Raw genomic sequence first — 7,711 nt, 5'->3', positions numbered from 1 at the left:
CCGTGCCGTGACAGGGTGCGTTGAACATTTTCACTGAGAGGATGGGAGGTAGCCACTGACAACGGTGAAACCCTTGCATACAGCTTGCCATGGAAAGGAGTAAGAAGGATTGGATGAAGACAGTAGGAAAGCAGAGAGACGGAAGGAACATAGCATCTTCATGCGCTTATCTGAAATTCCCACCAATGAATTACATAAGTATCTCTATCTTTATCTTTATGTTTTATTCGTATATCACCCATATCCATTTGAGTTTTCCTGACTAAGATTTACAAGGTGACCATAGCTTGCTTCATACCAACAATCTCTGTGGGATCGACCCTTACTCGCGTAAGGTTTATTACTTGGACGACCCAGTACACTTGCTGGTTAGTTGTGCGAAGTTGTGTTTATGCCATGGTATTGAACACCAAGATTTTGGATTCATTACTAAGGATTATTTGAGTTGTGAAAAGTATTGATCACAATTTCGTGCACCAGAGAGAAACATCATCCATGGAGAGGGTACCATAAGGAGCGATCTGCTGGTCGACAAAGCTAATGGGGTCAAAATCCGGGGCATCCAGATTGAAAGGTTCAACGGTTCGAGGTCTTTTAGGAGGAGGGACGACCGAAGAAGAAACAACAGCAGCAGCAGAAGATTGTGGGGGATCCACTAAATGAACCCGAGGAGTAGGGATCATTCTCCTCAGACCAGGAGAACTCGGCACAAATGGCTTCAATGGGACCTGAGAGGACCCTTCCCCATCTACCCAGGCCGAGGTGTTTTGAGCTGTAGTGGCTTTCCTCGCCTTTTTGAAGGCCTTCATTGCATCATTATTCTTGGTCATCTCTGAAAAATGAAAAACAACAGTTTTACATACTGGGAAGAAAGGAGAAAAGCAAAAAACATGAAATAGTATACATCAAGTAATACCCAATATATCTCGGACGAGGGAGGGGTCTCCCAAACATTTTTTGGTAACTAAATGAGGAGGTTTCCCCCAAAGATCCTCCAAAATCGTCATAAAGGCCTGTTCGACCTCATCAAGCATCTTTCACGTATAACGGGATACTACTACATTCTGCTACCAATGAAAAGGGAAGGATGGCTCCCCATTCGCTTCCAGAAAAAAGGGACGAGCTCCCTCAACAGCGCGAACCTTGAAAAAATAATTCTTGAAGTCCCTAAAAGACTCGTCTTACATGGTAAAAACCTTATTTCCTTGTGCAGATCTAAAAGAAACCCACAAAGCTTTCTTTTTTGAAGAAATTCCGGGCTTAGTTAAAACAAACAAATAAAGGAAAAGAGTTTGAGAAGGGATAACATTCAGTTCTTGACAAAGAAGTTGAAAAATCTTAATAAAGCCCCACGAGTGTGGATGAAGCTGGGACAGAGCTACATTACACGACCACAACAAATCAGTCTCAAACGAGGTAAAGGGAAAGGTGATGTCCAACTGGCTGAAGAAATAGTCATAAGCATAAAAGAAAAGGCGCTCCCCCTGGGTCAGGACAGGGAAGCAAACCCTCTCCTCGGAGTCAGGTGCCACCAACTCATAATTCTTCTCTTGATCCCTACTCTTACAGAGACGGTGATGTTTCCTAAGCTCCACACAAAATTCAGCATTGACCACAGAAACACACATCAAAATAAGGGAGTCCAACCAATCGGACATACCCTCAGGAACCTTAGAGGATGTCTCTACAATATTTTTGCGAGAAGACATAGCCAACTAGTCCTACAAACAAGAAAAGGAGAGTGGATTACTAAAAACATCTCGGACAAAATCAAAACAACTCAGCCAGCACAGTCCAGCACAGTCCAAACACGGCACAAACAACAAAAAGAAACCCCAGGACCCGCACCAAGAAGGTCCAGGGGCATCCTTTGGAGGCAATCAGGGAACAAAGATTCAGGAAAATCTACAAGGCTAAACATCCCAACAAAAAACTCGCAGCAAGAACAAAGAGAAACCCTTTCCCAGAAAGCAACATCCCAAAAAGAAAAACAAACGCGAAGAAGATCAAACGAGCCACCAAAAGAAAAAGTTCTTTTACGGAGCAATCCCCATCAAAGAAAAGCAATCAATAGGACAAAAACCATCAAAAGGAGCAACCTTTTTCAAAAACAACAGTTCAGAAATCAGCAGTAGCATACGAAGCCCTAAAGAGCCAAACCCGGAAAATACACCCAGAAGCATACATAAGGTCAAAAGGAAAACCAGAAAGCATGCATCACAGTGATAAACCGAGCGTGATAATATACAAAGATTCAAGCTTTCCAACATGCACTCAGTCAAAATCAAAACTTCAAAATCAAATACAGAGCAGCAAAAATAGACGACAAAAGAAAAAGCAAAACCAACCTGCAAAAGCGCGCGCTTTCAGAGGAAACGGAACAGAAACGTTTCGCATTCAAAAAGGAACTCTACAAAGATAAAATCGACGAAATGCTCGAGTTCGGTTTCACCCAAGAAAGATCGAAGTCCTAAAACTAAAGACTCGACCTCAAAGGGAAGACCGAGCTCGAGCAGGGTCACTGTTATACCCTGGGTCGAGTTGTCCGATTCGGGATGTTCTACAGACAAAGCGACCGACCTCCTTAGGTCAGGACAATCCGACCTCTTCTCAAAGAGCTCGGCCAAACTACAAGAAAAGCCCAATAAAGGGCCCAAACAGAGGAACATGACCCGAATCCAAGGGCAGCCCAAGCCTATAGAGATAAAGGCGGTTCTCTTAAAGATAAGATGACCTCGCTCGAAGATAAAGATAAAAATAAGCTAACTAACTTATCTTATCTAAGGAAGGTCTCTCTACACCATTATAAATACACTGGAGCACCCAGGTATAACTCATACTCTGATTCTACTAAATACCTGCTTAATACCCTTGCTAACTTAAGCATCGGAGTCCCTTGCAGGTACCCCCTATTCTCTGGGGACGAAGGATCAGCACCATTACCAAGTCCATCAAGTCGGACATAACAGCTCTGACCAGCACAGAAGATCTCATCCGAGATCGACCTACAGTTTTAGGTACTCTCACAACGGTTAACAAAAATGACTCCATGGGAGAAGAGGAGGAGATGAGTGCCCTCAAATTTGAATTCCTCCTAACAAGCTTTCTTTTAGTGTGATCAGCTTGATTCTCCTTGCTTGTTAGGGTAGGGGATGTATTGTTTCTCCATCCCTTATGCATCTTTCTCTTGGGACCTTCCTCCTTGGTGGGTGTTGACTGCCCAATGATGAGCGGATAATTTATACGCTTTTTGGCATTGTTTTTAGGTAGTTTTTAGTAGGATCTAGCTACTTTTAGGGATGTTTTTATTAGTTTTTATGCAAAATTCATATTTCTAGACTTTACTATGAGTTTGTGTGTTTTTCTGTGATTTCAGGCATTTTCTGGCTAAAATTGAGGGACCTGAGCAAACATCTGATAGAAGGTTGACAAAGGACTGCTGATGCTGTTGGATTCTGACCTCCCTACACTCAAAATGGATTTTTAGGAGCTACAGAACTTCAAATGGCGCGCTCTTAATTGCGTTGGAAAGTCGACATCCAGGGCTTTCCTGAAATATATAATAGTCCATACTTTGTTCAATTTTAGATGACGCAAACCGGCGTTCAACGCCAAAAACATGTCACAAACCGAGTTAAACGCCAAAAACACGTTACAACTTGCCGTTTAACTCCAAGAGAAGCCTCTGCACGTGTAAAGCTCAAGCTCAGCCCAATCACACACCAAAGTGGACCCCGGAAGTGGATTTTTGCACTTAGACTTATTTCTGTAAACCCTAGTAGCTGGTTTAGTATAAATAGAACTTTTTACTATTGTACTAGGCATCTGATCCTATTTGGTCCTATCTTGTCTTGTCTTTTGTGGAGGCTGGCCATTCGGCCATGCCTGGACCATCACTTATGTATTTTCAATGGTGGAGTTTCTACACACCATAGATTAAGGTGTGGAGATTTGCTAGTTAATGCAATTACTATTATTCTTCTATTCAATTCATGCTTATTCTTATTCTAAGATATTCGTTGCACTTCAACATGATGAATGTGATAATCTGTGACACTCATCATCATTCTCACCTATGAACGCGTGCCTGACAACCACTCCCGTTCTACTTTAGATCGAGCGCATATCTCTTGGATCCCTTAATCAGAATCTTCGTGGTATAAGCTAGAATTATTGGCGGCCATTCCTTAGATCCGGAAAGTCTAAACCTTGTCTGTGGTATTCCGAGTAGGATCTGGGAAGGGATGACTGTGACGAGTTTCAAACTCGCGAGTGTTGGGCGTATTGACAGACGCAAAAGGATCAATGGATCCTATTCCAACATGATCGAGAACCGACAGATGATTAGCCGTGCTGTGACAGAGCATTTAGACCATTTTCACTGAGAGGATGGGAAGTAATCATTGACAATGGTGACGCCCTACATACAGCTTGCCATAGAAAGGAGTAAGAATGATTGGAGGAAGGCAGTATGAAAGCAGAGATTCAGAAGGGACAAAGCATCTCCATACACTAATCTGAAATTCCCACCAATGATTTACATAAGTATCTCTAGCTCTATTTTATGCTTTATTTATCTTTATATTCGAAAACCATTATAACCATTTGAATCCGCCTAACTGAGATTTACAAGATGACCATAGCTTGCTTCATACCAACAATCTCTGTGGGATCGACCCTTACTGACGTAAGGTGTTACTTGCACGATCCAGTACACTTGCTGGTTAGTTGTGCGAAGTTGTGACAAAGTGTGATTCACGTTTGAGAGCTCTAAGTCTTTGGCACCATTGTTGATGATCATAATTTTGTGCACCAAGTTTTTGGCGCCGTTGCCGGGGATTGTTCGAGTTTAGACAACTGACGGTTCATCTTGTTGCTCAGATTAGGTAATTTTCTTTTCAAAAAGTTTTCAAAAATCTTTCAAAATTTTTTTCTTTGTTTTCGTTTTTCCAAAAAGTAATTTTCGAAAAACCAAAAAATTAATAAAATCATAAAAAACCAAAAATATTTTGTGTTTCTTGTTTGAGTCTAGTTTCAATTTTTAAGTTTGGTGTCAATTGCATGTTTTTAAAATTTATGCATTTTTTCGAAAAATTCATGCATGGTGTTCTTCATGATCTTTAAGTTGTTCTTGATAAGTCTTCTTGTTTGATCTTCAAATTTTTTTGTTTTGTGTTTTTTGTTGTTTTTCATATGTATTTTTGCATTTATAGTGTCTAAGCATTGAAAATTTATAAGTTTGGTGTCTTGCATATTTTTCTTTTCTTGAAAATTTTTCAAAAATAATTTTTGATGTTCATCTTGATCTTCAAAGTGTTCTTGGTGTTCATCTTGACATTCATAGTGTTCTTGCATGCATCATTGGTTTTGATCCAAAATTTTCATGTTTTGGGTCATATTTGTGTTTTCCTCTCTCATCATTAAAAATTCAAAAATAAAAAATATCTTTTCCTTATCTCTCTCATAAAATTCGAAATCTTTGGGTTGACTTAGTTAAAATTTTTTAAAATTAGTTGTTTCTTGTTAGTCAAGTCAAGATTTCAATTTTAAAAATTTTATCTTTTCAAAACTTTTTCAAAAATCAAATCTTTTTCATTTTTTATTATTTTCGAAATTTTTTTTAAATTGATTTTCAAAATTTTTTCTTATCTTTATTTCATGATTTTCAAAAACTTTACTAACAATTAATGTGATTGATTCAAAAATTTCAAGTTTGTTACTTTCTTGTTAAGAAAGGTTCAATCTTTAAATTCTAGAATCATATCTTTTAGTTTCTTGTTAGTCAAGTAATCAATTTAATTTTAAAAATCAAATCTTTTTCAAACAAATCTCAACCATATCTTTTTCAAATCATATCTTTTTTTTTTCAAAATCAATTTCAAAATCTTTTCTAACTTCTTATCTTTTCAAAATTGATTTTCAAATCTTTTTCAACTAACTAATTAACTTTTTGTTTGTTTTACTATTTCTTATCTTTTTCAAAACCACCTAACTGCTTTTCTCTTTCTAATTTTCGAAAATCACCTTACTCTTTTTCAAAATTCTTTTTAATTAACTAATTATTTCAAATTTTAATTTTAATTGTATTTCTTCTCTCAATTTACGAAAATCACTAACCATTTTTCAAAAACAATTTTCGAAATTCTCTCCCTCTCATCTTCTTCTATTTATTTATTTAATTACTAACACTTCTCTTCTACTCAAAATTCGAACCCTCTCTTCTCCTCTGTGTTTGAATTTTTCTCTTCTCATTCTTATTCTTCTTTTCTTCTACTAACATAAAGGAATATCTATACTGTGACATAGAGGATTCCTCTTCTTTTCTGTTCTCTTCTTTTTCATATGAGCAGGAGCAAGGACAAGGACATTCTTGTTGAAATAGATCCTGAACCTGAAGGGACCCTAAAGAAGAAGCTAAGAGAAGCTAAAGCACAATAATTCAGAGAAAATCTTACAGAGAATCTCGAAAAAGAAAGAGACATGGCCGAACCCAATAACAATGGTGGAGGCACAAGGAGGATGCTTGGTGATTATACTACACCTAATTCCAATTTTTATGGAAGAAGCATCTCAATCCCTGCCATTGGAGCAAACAATTTTGAGCTGAAGCCTCAACTAGTTGCTCTAATGCAACAGAATTGCAAGTTCCATGGACTTCCATCAGAAGATTCCTATCAGTTTTTAACTGAATTCTTGTAGATCTGTGATACTGTTAAGACAAATGGAGTAGATCCTGAAGTCTACGGGCTCATACTTTTCCCTTTTGCTGTAAGAGACAGAGCTAGAGCATGGTTGGACTCACAACCTAAAGATAGCCTGGATTCTTGGGATAAGCTGGTCACGGCCTTCTTGGCCAAGTTCTTTCCTCCTCAAAAGCTGAGCAAGCTTAGATTGGATGTTCAGACCTTCAAGCAAAAAGATGGTGAATCCCTCTATGAAGCTTAGAAAAGATACAAGCAGTTGATCAAAAAGTGTCCTTCTGGCATGCTTTCAGAGTGGACCATTTTAGATATATTCTATGACGGTCTATCTGAGCTTTCTAAGATGTCACTAGATCATTTTGCAGGTGGATGCATTCACCTAAAGAAAATGCCTGCAGAAGCTCAAGAACTCATTGACATGGTTGCAAATAACTAATTCATGTACACCTCTGAGAGGAATCCTGTAAGTAATGGGATGCCTCAGAGGAAGGGAGTTCTTGAAATTGATACTCTGAATGCCATATTGACTCAGAACAAAATGTTGACTCAGCAAGTCAACATGATTTCTCAGAGTCTGAATGGATGGCAAAATACATCCAACAGTACTAAAGAGGCATCTTCTGAAGAAGAAGCTTATGATCCTGAGAACCCTGCAATGGTAGAGGTGAATTACATGGGTAAACCCTATGGGAACACCTATAATTTCTCATGGAGAAATCATCCAAATTTCTCATGGAGAAATCATCCAAATTTCTCATGGAAGGATCAACAAAAGCCTCAACAAGGCTTTAATAATGGTGGAAGAAATAGGCTTAGCAATAGCAAGCCTTTTCCATCATCTTCTTAGCAACAGACAGAGAATTCTAAGCAGAGCCCCTCTAGCTTAGCAAACATAGTCTCTGATATATCTAAGGCCACTTTACATTTTATGAGCGAAACAAGGTCCTCCATTAAAAATTTGGAGGCACAAGTGGGTCAGCTAAGTAAGAAAATCACTGAAACTCCTCCTA

At 38.5% G+C, this 7,711-nt stretch overlaps 1 non-coding gene across 1 annotated transcript; it reads right to left on the bottom strand.

The window, feature by feature from the left end:
* Positions 1-6,882: 6,882 nt before the first annotated feature.
* Positions 6,883-6,986, bottom strand: LOC127739966 (small nucleolar RNA R71). Its single transcript, XR_008000707.1, has one exon. It is a non-coding gene; the product is annotated as a small nucleolar RNA R71 (small nucleolar RNA).
* Positions 6,987-7,711: the final 725 nt, after the last annotated feature.

Source organism: Arachis duranensis, chromosome 6, assembly GCF_000817695.3.
Source record: "Arachis duranensis cultivar V14167 chromosome 6, aradu.V14167.gnm2.J7QH, whole genome shotgun sequence".
Lineage (NCBI taxonomy): Eukaryota > Viridiplantae > Streptophyta > Magnoliopsida > Fabales > Fabaceae > Arachis > Arachis duranensis.
The sequence above is the reverse complement of the archived record's forward strand: the minus strand, read 5'-3'. Positions and strand labels throughout refer to the sequence as shown.